The sequence below is a fragment of the Pelophylax lessonae genome, assembly GCF_965119305.1.
Source record: "Pelophylax lessonae genome assembly, chromosome: 11".
Classification (NCBI taxonomy): Eukaryota; Metazoa; Chordata; class Amphibia; order Anura; family Ranidae; genus Pelophylax; species Pelophylax lessonae.
In genome coordinates, this window is record NC_138778.1 from 175487069 (window position 1) to 175508461 (window position 21393).

The window sequence follows — 21393 nt, forward strand, 5'->3', positions numbered from 1 at the left end:
CCTCCCACTGACACCAATGATGGGGCACTATTCCTCCTACTGACACCAATGATGGGACACTATTCTTCCCACTGACACCAATGATGGGACACTATTCTTCCCACTGACACCAATGATGGGACACTATTCCTCCCACTGACACCAATGATGGGGCACTATTCCTCCCACTGATGCCAATGATGGGGCGCTATGCCTCTTACTTACACCAATGATTGGGTGCTATTCATCCCACTGAAACAAATGATGGGACACTATTCCTATTACTGACACCAATGATGGGGCGCTATTCATCTCACTGACACCAATGATGGGTCACTATTCTTCTCACTGACACCAATGATGGGCCACTATTCATCTCACTGACACCAATGATGGGTCGCTATTCCTCTCACTGACACCAATGATAGGGCACTATTTTTCCCACTAATGACAATGATGGGGCACTATTCCTCCCACTGACACCAATGATGGGACACTATTCCTCCCACTGACACCAATGATGGGGCACTATTCCTCCCACTGATGCCAATGATGGGGCGCTATTCCTCTTACTGACACCAATGATTGGGTGCTATTCCTCCCACTGATACCAATGATGGGACACTATTCCTATTACTGACACCAATGATGGGGCGCTATTCATCTCACTGACACCAATGATGGGTCACTATTCCTCTCACTGACACCAATGATGGGGCACTATTCATCTCACTGACACCAATGATGGGTCGCTATTCCTCTCACTGACACCAATGATGGGTCGCTATTCCTCTCACTGACACCAATGATAGGGCACTATTTTTCCCACTAATGACAATGATGGGGCACTATTCCTCCCACTGACACCAATGATGGGGCACTATGCCTCTTACTGACACCAATGATTGGGCGCTATTCCTCCCACTGACACCAATGATGGGGCACTATGCCTCTTATTGACACCAATGATTGGGCGCTATTCCTCCCACTGACACCAAACTGACACCAATGATGGGAAATTATTCCTCCCACTGACATGGTGGGACACTATTCCTCCCACTGACACAAATGGGGGGGGGGGGGGGCACTAGTCCTCCCACTGACACCAATGATGGGGAACTATTCCTCTTACTGACACCAATGATGGGGCGCTATTCATCTCACTGATACCAATGATGGGTCACTATTCCTCTCACTGAAACCAATGATGAGGCATTGTTACTGATGCCAGGGCAGTTTCTACTCCTACTGGCCACAGTCTGTATGAAAGTTCTCACCATGTTTTCCATTATCCTTTAGATTAAAGTCCTACCAAACAAGTCGCATTGAAGTTCTCACCATGCTGTCCATTTTGCTGTAGATTAAAGTCCTACCAAACAAGGTGAATGGAAGTTCTCACCATGTTGTGCATGATGATTTAGATTAAAGTCCTACCAAACAAGACATATGGAAGTTCTTACCATGTTGTCCATTATGCTGTAAAGTCCTATCAAACAAAGCGTATAGAAATTCTCACCACGTTGTCCTTTATGCTTTAGATTAAAGTCCTACCAAATAAGACATATGGAAGTTCTCAACATGTTGCTCATTATACCATAAAGTCCTGTAAAACAAAGCGTATGGAAGTTCTCACCACGTTGTCCATTATACTTTAGATTAAAGTCCTACCAAAAAAGGCGTATGGAAGTTATCACAACGTTGTCCATTTTGCTTTAGATTACAGTCCTACCAAACAAGGCATTTGGAAATTCTCACCATGTTTTGTCCATTATGATTAAGATTAAAGTCCTACAAAACAAGCCCTATGAAAGTTCTCACCATGCTGTCCATTTTGCTTTATATTAAAGTCCGACCAAACAAGGTGGATGGAAGTTCTCACCATGTTGTCTATGATGCTTTAGATTAAAGTTCTATCAAACAAGGCATATGGAAGTTTTACGATGTTGTCTATGATGCTTTAGATTAAAGTTCTATCAAACAAGGTGTATGGAAGTTTTACGATGTTGTCTATGATGCTTTAGATTAAAGTCCTACCAAACAAGGCATATGGAAGTTCTCACAATGGTTAGTCCATGATAATTTCGAATAAATGTCCTACCAACCAAGACATATCAAAGTTCTCACCATATTGTCCATTATGCTTTAAAGTCCTATCAAGCAAAGTGTATGGAAGTTCTCACAATTTTGCCCATTTTGCTTTAGATCACAGTCCTACCAAACAAGGCATATGGAAGTTCTCACCATGTTTTGTCTATTATATTTAATAAAGCCCTACCAAACAAGTCATAAGGACATTCTCACCATGCTGTCCATTTTGCTTTGGATTAAAGTCCTGACAAACAAGGTGGATGGAAGTTCTCACCATGTTGTCCACCATGCTTTAGATTAAAGTCCTATCAAACCAAGCGTATGAAAGTTCTCACCACATTGTCCATTATGCTTTAGATTAAAGTTCTACCAAATAAGAAATATAGAAGTTCTCACCATGTTGTCCATTATGCTTTAAAGTCCTATCAAACAAAGCGTATGGAAGTTCTCACCATGCTGTCCATTATGCTTTAGATTAAAGTCCTAGTAAACAAGGCGTATGGAAGTTCTTACAACTTTGTCTATTTTGCTATAGATTACAGTCCTACAGTGGGACTGGATGGCAATGGGAAGTTCATACCATGATTTGTCCAATATGATTTAGATTAAAGTCCTACCAAACAAGACATGTGGAAGTTCTCACCATGTTTTGTCCATTATGAATTAGATTAAAGTCCTACCAAATCAGTCGTATTGAAGTTCTCCATGTTGTCCATTTTGCTTTAGATTAAAGTCTGACTAAACAAGGTAAATAGAAGTTCTCGCCATGTTGTCCATAAAGATTCCTTTTTTTTTCCGTTTAGTATTTATTAGATATTTAAACGACAAAAGACATAAACCATTCACACTAGTATGGCTTGTCAGGCGACTTGGTCAGCCTGACCAGTCACGCACCTTCGCGGTCCATTGACTGCTACAGGAACCGTTCTAATAGGAGCAACACAAGTCGCTCCGACTTAGAAAAAGGGTCCTGTACTACTTCGGGGCGACCTGGAGCAACTTGCATAGACATTCATTTTATGAAGTCCGTGCAAGTCGTGCCGAAGTCGCGCTGCACGCAACTTCACAGGTCGCCCCCGAAGTCGTGCCGCTTCAGTGTGAACCGGCACTAAAAAACACATGTGGTATTCCTGAAATAAGCATACAGGAAAGAAGAGATACAAAATAAATAACAAAAGCATCCAACCGTATACCCCACAGTGTACATATGGTTTCCGGCCCTTATTCTTCTACAAACCCAAAACTTTAAAGGGTGGGTACCTTTGCTGATACACTCTTCTTCTTCCCAGTTCTCCCCATTTAAACCCCCCCTCTTCTCTATGCTTTAGATTAAAGGCTTACCAAACAAGGCATATGGAAGTTCTCACCATGTTGTCCATTATGCTTTAGAATAAAGTCCTACCAAATGAGGCGTATGGAAGTTCTCACCCTATTGTCCATGATGCTTTAGATCAGCTTTTCCCCCAGAGGAACCCTTGACATTTTCAGGTCTCAGAAAACCCCTGCTAAAATAAATTTAAATAAACAATAATAAAAAAATATGATTGGGGTCATTTAGCTGGCTTAGCCAAGTGGTGTTAGAACTGGAAGAATGTAGACACCATCAGATAGAAGGCTGACCATCTACAGCTCAATGGACCCCTAGCAACCTCTGGAGGAACCCTAGGGTTCCATAGAATCCAGGTTAGGAATGACTGCTTTAGATTACAGGCCTATTAGATCAAAGTCCAACACAAAGCACTTCTGGGTCCCTGATTACCCCCACCAATTGATGAAACCTAAGGATTCTTTACCATCCAGGAAAAATAAAGACAAGGTTCCACAGAACCAAAGTGGGTTTGGTGTTTGATGATAAGGAGCAAATCAATGGCAAGAAACTTGAATAATGATCCTACCCAGCTCCAACAAATGTTAATAAAAGGAGACCCCCAGTGCAAACCGTTATTTTTAAGGCTTACGTACCTCATTCTCTTATCTATGCTTTGAGATCTAGTGAGGCGTGAGGCAATTTGTGATTTGTGCCCATGGGATGACACCAGCTCTTACTGACTAGATAGGCTTCCTTGTCATGATTAATGGTGCAACTAAAAAAAAGTGTAAATGTCAAGAGTCTACCATAAACAGCAGATTAGTTAGGTTCCTGAATGCTATAGTGATAAATGATACCTTCAGCTATTTTAGTGACACTTGCAGTATTAAAGCATGCTTGTAGTATGGAAATACTGGAGCAGCCTTGTTGACCTCATAAGAACGCCATTTGCCCGGCTATCAATACAATCTATATATTATATTGCAGCTTGTCAGTCCTTGGGTTTGGTGGCTGCATTCGTTTTTTCTTTTCAAGCTTTTTTTTCCTAATTTTCACCTGAGGATCCTGCCAGTAATTCACTTCTTACCCTAGGACTGGAAGTAATTTAGGACTACAGAACACCTCCCTATCTCCTCTTCTGTAACTGATAACAGAGTGCAGAACAGGCCAAGAACATTATTTTCTCACTAGCAGGACCAATAGGTTTTTTTTGCACTTATCGTACAGCTATAGCAAAATGCTTTAATGGTATATACAGTGCCAGTCTTATAGGGCGAATTGGGCTGGAGGGCAGAGTCCAGGAGGCAAATCAGTCTGGCACCCCCATAAAGCGGTCACACTGCTACCTCCTGGTATGATATGATGGTATGATGATGGGCACTGCTGAGGCTGACCTTATGGGAACTGATGAGGCTAAACTGATGGGCACTGATGGACTGTGTTGTGGTCTGTGGTTTACAGATGACAGGGCGGGTCATAAACAGGAAGAGGTGTGGCCTTTACAGGAAGGGCTGCGTCATATTTAAATTAGGGGATGTCAGGCCTAGGGCAGCACAAAACCTAAATACACCACTGTAGATAGTGAAATTTTTGCCCATTCTTCTCTTTAAAATACCTCAAGATCTGTCAGATTGGATGGAGAGCGTCTGTGAACAGCAATTTTCAAGTCTTACCACAGATTCTCTATTGGATTTAAGTCTGGATTTTGACTGGGGCATTCAAACACATAAATAGGCTTTTATCTAAACCATTCCATTGTAGCTCTGGCTGTATGTTTAGGGTTGTTGTCCTGCTAGAAGGTGAACCTCTGCCCCAGTCTCAGGTCTTTTGCAGACTCGAACAGGTTTTCTTTTAAGATGGCCCTGCATTTGGCTCCATCCATCTTCCCATCAACTCTGACCAGCTTCCCTGTCCCTGCTGACGAAAAGCATCCCCACAACATGATGCTACCACCACCATGTTTCACGGTGGGGATGGTGTGTTCAGGGTGATGTGCAGTGTTAGTTTTCCGACACACATCGCGTTTTGCTTTTAGACCAAAAAGTTCACTTTTGGTCTCATCTGACCAGAGCACTTTTTTCCACGTTTGCTGTGTCCTCCACATGGCTTCTCGCAAACTGCAAACGGGACTTCTTATGGCTTTCTTTCAACAATGGCTTTCTTCTTGCCACTCTTCCATAAAGGGCAGATTTGTAGAGTATACGACTAATAGTTGTCCTGTGGACAGATTCTCCCACCTGAGCTGTGGATCTCTGCAGCTCCTCCAGAGTTACCATGGGCCTCTTGGCTGCTTCTCAGATTAATGCTCTCCTTGCCCATATCTTGGTAGGTTTGCAGTTGTGCCATACTCTTTCCAAGGATTGAACATTCCATTAATTTCAACATTCGGATGATGGATTGAATGAGGGCACTGTGTTCAAAGCTTGGGTTATCGCCTGTCTGGTGTGTTCCTTAGCCTTCATGATGCTGTTTGTTCACTAAGGTTCTCTAACAAACCTCTGAGGACTTCACAGAACAGCTGTATTTATACTGAAAATAAATTACACACAGGTGGACAGATTTACTAATCAGGTGACTTCTGAAGGAAATTGGTTCCACTAGATTTTAGTTTGGGGTATCAGAGTAAAGGGGGCTGAATGCAAATGCACGCCACACTTTTCACATATTTATTTGTAAAAAAATGTGAAAACCATTTATCATTTTGCTTTCAATTCACAATTATGTGCCGCTTTGTGTTGGTCTATCACATAAAATCCAAATAAAATATATTTACGTTTTTGGTTGTAACATGACAAAATGAGGAAAATTTCAAGGGGTATGAATATTTTTTCAAGGCACTGAGGTTGATAAACTAAAACTGGAGAGTGCAAACTCGAATGCAGCTCTGCATAGAAAGCAATCAGCTTCCAGATTTTATTGACAAAGCTCAATTGAACAAGATGAAGTTAGAAGCTGATTGGCTGCCATGCATTAGTGATGACCTATGCTTTGGGGGTAAAACGAAATAACCACCCAAGAAGGAATTCATTTTGATAGGAAAAGGAATGATATTATACAATGGAGGCTACCAATCATGGTCATATCACTGGGACCAGTTACAGGAACATTGATTCAGTTATCAAATTGCTTTCTTCCATTTCCTTGCTTAATTTAGAATTCTACTTTAAAGTGGTTGTAAAGCCGTACACATATGAAGGGAGTACCCTCATGTGATACACAGAGATGAAACAAGTCCTCCTGCATAAGTTGTACCTGTTTATCTGCAGTCTTCTCTTTTCTACAGCCTTTCAAAGTGCAGAATGTATAAGCTTATCCGTCAGAAAAAAAAGGGGGGGGGGGGAGCTGAAGTTATACTCTGCAGAGCTCAGTGAGGAGAGCTCTGAGAGCTGATTGGAGGAAGGGACCCCCCCCCCTTCACACAGCACACAGAAACAGACCTGAGGCTGAGATCCCCCCTGTCACCATTTTTCTCTTGGTGTCAGGAAATATTGTCAGTAGTGATTTTTGCTGATAGCAGAGAAAGGGGGCAGCAGACAGAAATGACACTTAGTGCTCTCGATTGAGAAAAGTATACGCAATAGAGGGATAGGCTTTGTTTATATTTCATGTCTGAGGTTTACAACCACTTTAATTGATATTCATGATAACAAACTCATTCACAGCTCCTTAACTTACAAAAGTTTTATTCTGCCGTTTTGTATCTAAACTATCCATAATTCATTTTCTCAAAACCAAGGGATATTTATGTAGGTCCATCACCTATTAAACCAAAATCCACCAGGAACCATGAGCCTGGACCAATGCCAGTATTACCCCACCCCCGCACATCCAACTACTCTTCTAAAGCAGTCAAGCAATAAAGTCCCTGTTCCTGAGGTAAGATATACAGTATTTCAAACTTCCACTCAATAATCTGTACCAGGGTAGTGGCGTCACTAGGGTTGGTGTCACCTGGTGCGGTAAAACATGGTGTCACCACCCCCCCCCCCCAATCATTTTTTTCCCATATAACACAATATACAGCGCCTTGCGAAAGTATTCGGCCCCCTTGACCTTTGCGACCTTTTGCCACATTTCAGGCTTCAAACATAAGGATATAAAACTGTAATTTTTTGTGAAGAATCAACAACAAGTGGGACACAATCATCAAGTGGAACGAAATTTATCGGATATTTCAAAACTGAAAAATTGGGTGTGCAAAATTATTCAGCCCCCTTAAGTTAATACTTTGTAGCGCCACCTTTTGCTGCGATTACAGCTGTAAGTCGCTTGGGGTACGTCTCTATCAGTTTTGCACTTCGAGAGACTGAAATTTTTGCCCATTCCTCCTTGCAAAACAGCTCGAGCTCAGTGAGGTTGGATGGAGAGCGTTTGTGAACAGCAGTTTTCAGTTCTTTCCACAGATTCTCGATTGGATTCAGGTCTGGACTTTGACTTGGCCATTCTAACACCTGGATATGCTTATTTGTGAACCATTCCATTGTAGATTTTGCTTTATGTTTTGGATCATTGTCTTGTTGGAAGACAAATCTCCGTCCCAGTCTCAGGTCTTTTGCAGACTCCATCAGGTTTTCTTCCAGAATGGTCCTGTATTTGGCTCCATCCATCTTCCCATCAATTTTAACCATCTTCCCTGTCCCTGCTGAAGAAAAGCAGGCCCAAACCATGATGCTGCCACCACCATGTTTGACAGTGGGGATGGTGTGTTCAGGGTGATGAGCTGTGTTGCTTTTACGCCAAACATAACGTTTTGCATTGTTACCAAAAAGTTTGATTTTGGGTTCATCTGACCAGAGCACCTTCCACATGTTTGGTGTGTCTCCCAGGTGGCTTGTGGCAAACTTTAAACAACACTTTTTATGGATATCTTTAAGAAATGGCTTTCTTCTTGCCACTCTTCCATAAAGGCCAGATTTGTGCAGTATACGACTGATTGTTGTCCTATGGACAGAGTCTCCCACCTCAGCTGTAGATCTCTGCAGATCATCCAGAGTGATCATGGGCCTCTTGGCTGCATCTCTGATCAGTCTTCTCCTTGTATGAGATGAAAGTTTAGAGGGACGGCCAGGTCTTTGTAGATTTGCAGTGGTCTGATACTCCTTCCATTTCAATATTATCGCTTGCACAGTGCTCCTTGGGATGTTTAAAGCTTGGGAAATCTTTTTGTATCCAAATCCCGCTTTAAACTTCTCCCCAACAGTATCTCGGACCTGCCTGGTGTGTTCCTTGTTCTTCATGATGCTCTCTGCGCTTTAAACGGACCTCTGAGACTATCACAGTGCAGGTGCATTTATACGGAGACTTGATTACACACAGGTGGATTCTATTTATCATCATTAGTCATTTAGGTCAACATTGGATCATTCAGAGATCCTCACTGAACTTCTGGGGAGAGTTTGTTGCACTGAAAGTAAAAGGGCTGAATAATATTGCACGCCCAATTTTTCAGTTTTTTATTTGTTAAAAAGTTTGAAATATCCAATAAATTTTGTTCCACTTCATGATTGTGTCCTACTTGTTGTTGATTCTTCACAAAAAATTACAGTTTTATATCTTTATGTTTGAAGCCTGAAATGTGGCAAAAGGTCGCAAAGTTCAAGGGGGCCGAATACTTTTGCAAGGCACTGTATATTCTGTGTTGCATCTGGTCAAGTTCCAACATGGGTCATCTTGCTGGTTGGTAGTCGTGTCTATTTACCTATGTGTTATTGTAAGGAAATTGTTATTGTAATTATATGTAACTGTATGGAAATCTGAACACGTACGGTCATTATTCATCCTTATTCATTACATCTTCAATCCCAAATTGAAAAGAAAAATGATAGGATGCAACAGAACAATTTCTGGTTGTATCTGTTCAAGTTTCAGCAGTGGATCATCTTGCTGGTTGGTAGCCATGCCTACTAAGGCCCCATGTACTTCTATGTAATTGTAAGGAACTCTGAACACGTATGGTCATTATTCATCCATATTCAACCATATCTTCAATCCCAAATTAAAAAGAAAAATGATCAGATGCACCAGAACAATTTCAGGTGGTGTCTGGTCAACCTTCAGCACTGGGTCATCTTGCTGGTTGATAGCCATGCCTACTAAGATCCCATGTACTTACTGTATATGTTATTGTACAGAAATCTGAACACGTACGGTCATTGTTCATCCTTCTTTAACTACATCTTCAATCCAAAATTCAAAGGAAAAAAATCAGATGTAACAGAGCAATTTCTGGTTGTATCTGCTCAAGTTTCAGCACTGGGTCATCTTGCTGGTTGGTGATCATGCCTACTAAGATCCCATGCACTCATATGTAATTGTAATGGAATCTGAACACGTACAGTCATTATTTATCCATATTCAATCACATCCTCAATCCCAAATTCAAAAGAAAAATGATCAGATGCAACAGAAACATTTTTGCTGTATCTGGTCAAGTTTCAACACTGGGTTATGCTGCTACTTGGTAACCATGCCTACTAAGACCCCATGTAATTATAGGAACTCTGAACACGTACGGTCATTGTTCATCCTTCAACTACATCTTCAATCCCAAATTCAAAAGAAAAACGATCAGATACAACAGAGCAATTTCAGGTGGTGTCTGGTCAAGTTTCAGCACTGGGTCATCCTGCTCGTCGTTTCATCATAATCTTTCTTATGACGAAACGTTGGCAATCCCAGACGTAAACGTCCACACGCCCCCCAACGGAGCCGGCTGTTTATCCATATGCTGATCTGGAGACTTGCGGGACGCCGCGGTTAGATCCATGACCGGCACATACTACATGCCTGTTTTTGTCTTTTAAATTATGGCTTTACGTTCAATGGAGTATATGAGAAGTTCCAAGTGTGCCACATACTAATGTGATCGGTTTAACAACACACCGGAAACGGCTTTCGGCTTTTGGAGTCTTTGGAAGCACCTGAGCTTGATATCGGTTGACCTACTGGTTTATTACTAGCTGGGAGAGGCTGTCTCATTAAATTGAGCAGCCACGGAATTTCGGTAAGCTGCTTGTTATACCTGAGCACAAGGGTGTCCCCTTCCTACACTTTTCCCTGGTGTCACTGGAAGAAAGTTATTTTGCACGTGGATTCACATCTCTGCACTTAATATTGGGACTATTCATTTGGACAATATCCCCTCTCCCTTTTTTGGTTTTCTTTATATGAGCTTTTCAGCTATATTATTGTATACTGATTTTAGCGCTGCACTTTTTGGTTTTTATGGTCGGTAATCATGCCTACTAAGACCCCATGTACTTGTATGTCATTGTACAGAAATCTGAACACGTACGGTCATTACTCATCCATATTCAATCACATCCTCAATCCCAAATTCAAAGGAAAACTGATCAGATGCAACAGAACAAATTCTGGTGGTTGCTATCTAGTCACGTTTCAGCACTGGGTCATCTTGCTGGTTGGTGATCATGCCTACTAAGACCCCATGTACTTATATGTAATTGTAATGGAATCTGAACACGTATGGTCATTATTCATCCACATTCAATTATATCTTCAATCCCAGATTCAAAAGAAAAACAATCAGATGCAACAGAGCAATTTCAGGTGGCATCTGGTCAAGTTTTAGCACTGGGTCATCTTGCTGGTTGGTGATCGTGCCTACTAAGACCCCATGTACTTGTATGTAATTGTACAGAAATCTGAACATGTACGGTCATTGTTCATCCTTCAACAACATCTTTGATCCCAAATTCAAAAGAAAAATGATCAGATGCAACATTTTCAGGTGGCATCTGGTCAAGTTTCAGCACTGGGTCATCTTGTTGGTTGGTAATCATGCCTACTAAGATCCCATGTACTCATATGTAATTGTACAGAAATCTGAATACGTACGGTCATTACTCATCTGTATTCAATCACATCTTCAATCCCAGATTCAAAGGAAAACTGATCAGATGCAACAGAACAAATTCTGGTGCTATCTAGCCAAGTTTCAGCACTGGGTCATCTTGCTGGTTGGTGATCATGCGTACTAAGACCCCATGTACTTATATGTAATTGTAATGAAATCTGAACACGTACAGTCATTATTCATCCATATTCAATCATATCTTCAATCCCAAATTCAAAAGAAAAACAATCAGATGCAACAGAACAATCTATGGGGGTATCTGCTCAAGCTTTAGCACTGGGTAATTTTGCTAGTTAGTAGCCAATCTACTAAGACCCCATATACTTATATGTAATTGTACAGAAATCTGAACACGTACGGCCATTATTCATCCATATTCAATCATATCTTCAATCCCAAATTCAAAATAAAAATGATCAGATACAACGGAGCAATTTCAGGTGGCATCTGGTCATGTTTTAGCAGTGGGTAATCTTGCTAGTTTGTAGCCATGTCTACTAAGACCCCATGTACTTGTATGTAACTGTACAGAAATCTGAACACGTATGGTCATTATTTATTCAAAAGAAAAATGATCAGATACAACATAGCAATTTCAGGTGGCATCTTGACAAGTTTTAGCACTGGGTCATCTTGCTGGTTGGTAATAATGCCTACTAAGATCCCATGTACTTATATGTAATTGTACAGAAATCTGAACACGTACGGTCATTATTCATCCTTCTTCAACTACATCTTCAATCCCAAATTCAAAAGAAAAATGATCAGATACAACAGAAACAATTACAGATGGCATCTGGTCAAGTTTCAGCACTGGGTCATATTGCTAGTCGGTAATCATGCCTACTACGGTAAGACCCCATGTAATTGTACAGAAATCTGAACACGTACGGTCATTATTCATTCTTTTGCAATCACATCTTCAATCCCAAATTCAAAGGAAAAATGATCAGATATAACAGAACATATTCTGGTGCTATCTAGTCAAGTTTCAGCACTGGGTCATCTTGCTGGTTGGTGATCATGCCTACTAAGACCCCATGTACTTGTATGTAATTGTAATGGAATCTGAACATGTATGGTCATTATTCATCCACATTCAATCACATCTTCAATCCCAAATTCAAAAGAAAAATGATGAGATACAACAGAAGAATCTCTGGGGGTATCTGCTCAAGCTTTAGCACTGGGTAATTTTGCTAGTTAGTAGCCAATCTACTAAGACCCCATATACTTATATGTAACTGTACAGAAATCTGAACACATATGGTCATTATTTATTCAATCACATCTTCAATTCCAAATTCAAAGGAAAAATGATCAGATACAACAGAAACAATTTCAGATGGCATCTGGTCAAGTTTCAGCACTGGGTCATCTTGCTGGTTGGTAATAATGCCTACTACGGTAAGCCCCCCATGTACTTATATGTAATTGTACAGAAATCTGAACACGTACGGTCATTATTCATCCATATTCAATCACATCTTCAATCCCAAATTCAAAGGAAAAATGATCAGATACAAGAGAACAATCTCTGGTGGTATCTGGTCAAATTTCCACACTGGATCATCTTTGATATCACATCTGCCAATTCTCCATTTTCATTCAATCCCGGGGAAGGTGGTCGGTACTGTAGGTGCTTTAGGTACTGTGGGTACTGTGGGTACTCTAGGTGCTGTAGGTACTGTATGTAGGTACTGTAGGTATTGTAGGTGCTGTAGGTACTGTGGGTGCTGTAGGTATTGTAGGTACTGTGGGTACTGTGGGTGATGTGGGTGCTGTAGGTACTGTGGGTACTGTAGGTACTGTAGGTACTGTGGGTGCTGTAGGTACTGTGGGTACTGTAGGTGCTGTAGGTGCTGTAGGTACTGTAGGTGCTGTAGGTACTGTAGGTACTGTGGGTGCTGTAGGTGCTGTAGGTGCTGTAGGTGCTGTAGGTACTGTAGGTACTGTGGGTACTGTAGGTGCTGTAGGTGCTGTAGGTACTGTAGGTGCTGTGGGTACTGTAGGTACTGTAGGTACTGTGGGTGCTGTAGGTACTGTGGGTACTGTAGGTGCTGTAGGTGCTGTAGGTACTGTAGGTGCTGTAGGTACTGTAGGTACTGTGGGTGCTGTAGGTGCTGTAGGTGCTGTAGGTGCTGTAGGTACTGTAGGTACTGTGGGTACTGTAGGTGCTGTAGGTGCTGTAGGTACTGTAGGTGCTGTGGGTACTGTAGGTACTGTAGGTACTGTGGGTGCTGTAGGTACTGTGGGTACTGTAGGTGCTGTAGGTGCTGTAGGTACTGTAGGTGCTGTAGGTACTGTGGGTACTGTGGGTGCTGTAGGTGCTGTAGGTACTGTGGGTACTGTAGGTACTGTGGGTACTGTGGGTGCTGTAGGTGCTGTAGGTACTGTATGTAGGTACTGTAGGTGCTTTAGGTACTGTGGGTACTGTAGGTGCTGTAGGTACTGTATGTAGGTACTGTAGGTATTGTAGGTACTGTAGGTGCTGTGGGTATTGTAGGTGCTGTAGGTACTGTGGGTACTGTGGGTGCTGTAGGTATTGTAGGTACTGTGGGTACTGTGGGTACTGTAGGTGCTGTAGGTGCTGTAGGTACTGTGGGTGCTGTAGGTATTGTAGGTACTGTGGGTACTGTAGGTGCTGTAGGTACTGTGGGTGCTGTAGGTGCTGTAGGTACTGTGGGTACTGTCTGTACTGTAGGTGCTGTAGGTGCTGTAGGTGCTGTAGGTGCTGTAGGTGCTGTCGGTACTGTGGGTACTGTAGGTGCTGTAGGTGCTGTCGGTACTGTAGGTATTGTAGGTACTGTAGGTACTGTAGGTACTGTAGGTGCTGTAGGTGCTGTAGGTACTGTCGGTACTGTGGGTACTGTAGGTAAAGCGCACTATTCATCATTCTGCTTCTATTACCCGTCACACGTTTATAAAGGAAAGGCTGATTACTAAAAATAAAAGCATATTAGGAATAAAAGAGTGGAAATGAAAAGTCCTAAGACCCCGGTTGATCCTCGGTTGCAGAAAATCCCTCTCGTTCTACCAAATATTTCAGGAATGAGATCCATGAGTGACAATAAGGGAAGACATAAAACGTAATAGAAAACAAAAACATTCAGCAAACAAGAGAAGAATGAGTTCTCCATCGCCTGCATAACAGGTGCTACCTACCTGAGCTGTGTCTGATGTCTCCGAGGCGGTCAGGTGAGGGGACGTCTCGGGATTTGGGGTCTCTCCCAGTTGGTCTCATCCACCAAGTGACCGGTGATCAGGATGTCTGGTCTTTCTCCTGGTGGGTAGAGGGAGGTCTCTTGTTGTAGTCAGAGGACGTCTGTCTCTTCTGTCTGTCTGGGCTCAGTGTCCATAGCCTGGGACATCAGATTGTCATAGAAGGGCCCCTGACTGTCTGGCCTCATCCCTGTCCATCCATCCTCTTCCCTGCTGTCTCTCTGCCTTCCTTGCAGTCTCTCCCTTTTCGATTCTGTAGTCTCTCCACCAACAACAACATTCAGTGACGTCACCCCCCCCTTCCCAGGTCACGTGACTCCCTGGCCTAAAAATAGCCTGTCACTGGAAGGGCCTGACTTGTAAATGAGGGGCGGGGCCACTGGGATAAAAAGCCTGCATCCCTTTAAAGGAGCCGCACCCCCCAGCTGCTGCTGCTGGCTCAGGCTGCACACAGAGGTGGCTGCGCCTTTAAGGCAGAATTTCTGTGCCCTGAGCCGGCGATCCACCATCTCCTCCACACATACAATCTGATTGTACAATCTCCTCCACACATACAATCTGATTGTACAATCTCCTCCACACATACAATCTGATTGTACAATCTCCTACACACATACAATCTGATTGTACAAACTCCTACACACATACAATCTGATTGTACAATCACCTACAATCTGATTGTACAATCTCCTACACACATACAATCTGATTGTACAATCTCCTCCACACATACAATCTGATTGTACAATCTCCTACACACATACAATCTGATTGTACAATCTCCTCCACACATACAATCTGATTGTACAATCTCCTCCACACATACAATCTGATTGTACAATCTCCTCCACACATACAATCTGATTGTACAATCTCCTACACACATACAATCTGATTGTACAAACTCCTACACACATACAATCTGATTGTACAATCACCTACAATCTGATTGTACAATCTCCTACACACATACAATCTGATTGTACAATCTCCTCCACACATACAATCTGATTGTACAATCTCCTACACACATACAATCTGATTGTACAATCTCCTACACACATACAATCTGATTGTACAATCTCCTCCACACATACAATCTGATTGTACAATCTCCTCCACACATACAATCTGATTGTACAATCTCCTCCACACATACAATCTGATTGTACAATCTCCTCCACACATACAATCTGATTGTACAATCTCCTCCACACATACAATCTGATTGTACAATCTCCTACACACATACAATCTGATTGTACAAACTCCTACACACATACAATCTGATTGTACAATCACCTACAATCTGATTGTACAATCTCCTACACACATACAATCTGATTGTACAATCTCCTCCACACATACAATCTGATTGTACAATCTCCTACACACATACAATCTGATTGTACAATCTCCTACACACATACAATCTGATTGTACAATCTCCTCCACACATACAATCTGATTGTACAATCTCCTCCACACATACAATCTGATTGTACAATCTCCTCCACACATACAATCTGATTGTACAATCTCCTACACACATACAATCTGATTGTACAAACTCCTACACACATACAATCTGATTGTACAATCACCTACAATCTGATTGTACAATCTCCTACACACATACAATCTGATTGTACAATCTCCTCCACACATACAATCTGATTGTACAATCTCCTACACACATACAATCTGATTGTACAATCTCCTACACACATACAATCTGATTGTACAATCTCCTCCACACATACAATCTGATTGTACAATCTCCTCCACACATACAATCTGATTGTACAATCTCCTCCACACATACAATCTGATTGTACAATCTCCTACACACATACAATCTGATTGTACAAACTCCTACACACATACAATCTGATTGTACAATCACCTACAATCTGATTGTACAATCTCCTACACACATACAATCTGATTGTACAATCTCCTCCACACATACAATCTGATTGTACAATCTCCTACACACATACAATCTGATTGTACAATCTCCTACACACATACAATCTGATTGTACAATCTCCTACACACATACAATCTGATTGTACAATCACCTACAATCTGATTGTACAATCTCCTACACACATACAATCTGATTGTACAATCTCCTACACACATACAATCTGATTGTACAACCTTCTTTATATTGCCCACACACATACAATCTTTTTTTTGGTGGGCACACACTGTACAATCTGATTGTACAACCTTCTTTATGGCGGCTACACGCACACAATCTGATTGTACAATCTCCTTTATTTATGGCACATACATACAATCTGATTGTACAATCTCCTTTATGGCAGCCACACACATACAATCTGATTGTAGAATCCCCTTTATAACGGCCACATACATACAATTTCATTGTACGATCTCCTTTAAATTGGTCACACACTATACAATCGGATTGTACAATCTCCCTTATAGCGGCTACACGCATACAATTTGATTGAACAATCTCCTTTAATTTTGCCACACACTATATAATCTGATTGTACAATCTCCTTTATTCATGGCACATACATACAATCTGATTGTACAATCTCCTTTATATTAGCCACGCACATACAATCTGATTTTAAAATCTCTTTTATATTGGCAACACACATACAATCAGGCTGTACAATCTCCTTTATGGTGGCCACACACATACAATTTGATTGTACAATCTCCTTTATAGTGGCCACATACATACAATCTGATTGTACAATCTCCTTTATGGTTGCCAAACACACTTGGAATTCAGTTAGACGGCTGGGCTTTGGTGTGGGCGGAGCTGTTCAGCTAAATACACTTTCATACATTAGGCACTGGGGGGCGCCTGAATTCTGGCTCACCATACAGGTTACAATGTGACCATGCAATCCTTGTACAATCCGATTTTGGTTTACGAAGTATAAGGACCTACCGAATCTATCCAATCAATTCGTCAGGAAAGCCCTTCTACTACATAACTGTTGGTAGATCTAATAATGGCCATACATGATTCAATAAATAATCGATTTCTTTTCTGATCAATCTCCCTCCATGAGAATCTATAGCCGACGACCCATTAAACCAACACTCCATACACAGGGGAGAGGATCATTAGTGAGAAGACGCAACCACAGGGGACCAATCACAGCTCGGTTTTCTCCTGTGTAATCTCGTACGGTGTTAAGGTGACCATGACCTATACAATCTGATTGTACAATCTTCTTTAGATCTACCATCAACTATGTAGTACAGGGGCCTGTCTGATGGATAGGAATGAATTGGATGGTTGAGGTTTGTCCTCATATTACATTGTTTTGGTAAATCTAAACAATGTACAGAGATGATGCAATCAGATTGTATAGTGTATGGTCAAGTGCTGTGCTGGATTGGGTATGAACTGAATGGATTGTTGAGGTCACCCCCCACACTACAGAGTGGTGGATGATAATATAATGGGGACATCAGGGTCCCTGTTAGAGTTCTCCCTTACACCAGGATCTCCTTTAGAGTCCTCCCTTACATCAGTGTCTATTATAGAGTCACTCCGAAAGTGTCTCCTCTCCAGTGCTGCCAAAGTGCAGTGTCTCACCTAAAGCCTGCTGTATTCCACGGAAGCGCCCATACAACAAACCCTTTTTCTATTATAGAGTCACCCCTTACATCAGAGTTCCCCTTACAATAGGGTCCCCATTAGAGTCCCCCCGTAATTCAGGGTCCCAATTAGGGGTTCCCCTTACATCAGGGTTTCCATCAGAGTCCTCTCTTACATCAGGGTCCCCATTAGACCCCCCCTTACATCAGTGTCCCCATCAGGGTTCCCCTTACATCAGTGTCCCCATTAGAGTCCCCCCCTTACATCAGGGTCTCCATCAGAGTCCTCCCTTACAGCAAGGTCCTCCCTTACATCAGGGTTCCCATTATAGTCCCCCCTTACTCTAGGATCCCTATCAGGGTTCCCCTTAGATCAGTGTGCACGTTAGAGTCCCCCCTTATACCAGGGTCTCCATCAGAGTCCTCCCTTACATCAGGGTCCCCCTTACATCAGGGTCCCCATTAGAGCTCCTCCTTACATCAGGGTCCCCATTAGAGTCCTCCCTTGCATCAAGGTCGCCTTTAGAGTCCTCCCTTACATCAGGGTCCCCATTAGAGTCCCCCCTTACATCAGGGTCCCCATCAGGAATCCCCTTATATCAGGGTCCCCATTAGAGCCCCCCTTACGTCAAGGGCACCATTAGAGTCCTCCCTTACATCAGGGTCCCCATCAGGTTTCCCCTTACATCAAGGTCTCCATTAGGGTCACCCCCTCCCCTCTTACATCAGGGTCTCCATTAGAGGCTCCCTTAAATAAGAGTCTCCATCAGAGTGATCCCCTACATCAGGGTCCCTATTAGAGGCTCCCTTACATAAGAGTCTCCATCAGAGTGATCCCCTACATCAGGGTCCCCATTGGAGTCCCCCCTTACATCAGGGTCATTTTTAAAGTGCTCCCTTACATCAGGGTCCCCATCAGGGTTCCCCTTACATCAGTGTCCCCATTAGAGTCTCCCCTTACATCAGGGTCCCCACTAGAGCCCCCCCCCTTACATTAGGGTCTCGATTAGAGTCATCCCCTACATCTACATCAGGGTCCCCATCAGAGTCCTCCCTTACATTAAGGGTGCCTTTAGAGTCCTCCCTTACATCAGGGTCTCCATCAGAGTTCTCCCTTACATCAGGGTCCCTATTAGAGTCCTCCCTTACATGATTGTCCCCTTAAAAGTCACCCCTTACATCAGGGTTCCCCTTACATCAGGGTCTCCATCAGAGTCCTCCCTTGCATCAGGGTCCTCATTAGAGTCCTCCCTTAAATCAGGTTCCCATTCAAGTCCTACCTTACATCAGGGTCCCCATTAGAGTCCTCCCTTACATCAGGGTCTCCACCAGAGTTCCCCTTGCATCAGGGTCCCCATTAGAGTCCTCCCTTACATCAGCGTCTCCATTAGAGTTCCCCTTGCATCAGGGTCACCATCAGAGTCCTCCCTTACAACAGTGTCACTATTAGAGTCCCCCCTTACATCAGGGTCCCCATTAGAGGCCCCCCTTACATCAGGGTCCCCATCAGAGTCTTCCCTTACATCAGGGTCCCCGTCAGAGTTCCTTATACATCAGGATCCCCATTCGAGTCCTCCCTTACATCAGGTCACCAATAGAGTCCTGCCTTATGACAGGGTCACCATTAGAGTCTCCCCTTTCATGAGGGTCCCCATTAGAGTCCTCCCTTACATGAGGGTCCCCATTAGAGTCCTCCCTTACATTAGGATCGCCTTTAGCTTTCCCCCTACATCAGGGTCCCCCCTTTAACCAGGGTCCCCATTAGAGCCCTCCCTTATATCAGGGACCCTTATTGGAGTCCTATTTCCATCAGATATCCTATCGATCCCCCCCTTATGTCAGGGTCCCTATTAGAGTCCTCCCTTGCTGCATTCCAATACAGTTCTTTGCAGAAACAGAAAGCATGTTCTACCTTTATTGGCTGCATTGGAACGCACTGCACTGGTGTGAACTATGCTATTGGGATTCATGTAGTCTGCTGTCCATGCGTTTTTGATGCAGAAAATAAAAAACCGCAGTGCACTGCAGGTGGTGTGAACCGGCCCTCAAGCAGAAACTATAGACAGCCTCTGCTTTCCTGAATCCTTCATCTGTGCAGAATGAGGGCACACCAATAACCCTCACTGTGGGCTGAATGAAAGCCTGTAGAGGGCCGCATGTGGCCCCTGGGCCGTAGTCTGGAGACCCCATGTGCTGAAGACGGTACACCCAACAGGGGGATGAATGGTGCTGAGCTCATTGATTATGGCAATTATTGATTATTGACTGCCACAAAAAGTGTCATGATGATTTTTGTGCCCTTATCAGGGAAGGAGAATTGTCTCAAAAAACATTGTTTTCAAGGATCCAGGCAACAAAGTAGCCATGACACACAATGCAACCCCCATCAATTACCCAACAATCATTGGGAACCTTCTCCAGCTAAAGGCGGTTTGTAGATGATGGGTGCGGGCGTACAACCTGCTCTTTTCTTCAGTCTTCCGGCTCTTCTTTAGAACCTCACTCACACGGGCACCAGACATTTTCACCCTCCGTGATGGATTTGCTTTATAGACCGCGGTTGACAGCTTACAGTGGTGCCTTCTACACACCTGTTTTTCGATCCCTAGAAGAATTTTCTTTAAGCCCAATGGGGTCACATTGAACTACCGCACCGCGTTTGACAAGCAGTTCCTATTGACTTCAATGAACGAGTCTGACGGGTGGTGCCACCTGTCATACCCAACGTAGCAAGTTAAAAGTAAAGCTGTTTTTCGATCCCTGGAAGGATTTTCTTTAAGCCCAATGGGGTCACATTGAACTACCGCACCGCGTTTGACAAGCAGTTCCTATTGACTTCAATGGACGAGTCTGACGGGTGGTGCCACCTGTCATACCCAACGTAGCAAGTTAAAAGTAAAGCTGTTTTTCGATCCCTGGAAGGATTTTCTTTAAGCCCAATGGGGTCACATTGAACTACCGCACTGCGTTTGACAAGCAGTTCCTATTGACTTCAATGGACGAGTCTGACGGGTGGTGCCGCCTGTCATACCCAACATGGCGAGGTAAAAGTAAAGCATTGTGGCCACGGCAATATTAGCTTAATCCTCCAAATGCCATGTAAATTTGGAGGTGCGAGGTTGCGGGGGGCTAGTTTACACTTGCGTTGCTCTTTGACGAGCAATCTGCATTCAGATTGCTCTTTAGAGAGTATTTGACGGACGGTGAGAAGGTGTTGTATCGCCTCCATACCGCTGATTTTAACCTCCTAAATGCCAGATTACCGCACTTCAAATCAAGGTTGCAGAGAAGCCCCGTCAACTCGAATATGTCGTATTCA

The 21393-nt window shown here is 43.0% G+C and overlaps 1 protein-coding gene across 2 annotated transcripts in view; it reads right to left on the reverse strand.

Annotated features, from left to right (window-relative positions):
* The window catches only part of HDAC5 (histone deacetylase 5), a 168768-nt gene that overhangs the window by 146572 nt on the left and 803 nt on the right, over positions 1 to 21393 (reverse strand). Inside the window, exon 1 of one of the 2 annotated variants that reach the window (XM_082271250.1) lies at positions 14418 to 14756. The exons of the other annotated variant lie outside the window; for it this stretch is intronic. The gene's annotated coding sequence lies outside the window, so the exon portion shown is untranslated. Of the gene's footprint in view, positions 1 to 14417; positions 14757 to 21393 lie in introns of those variants that run through there. 2 annotated transcript variants of the gene reach the window in all.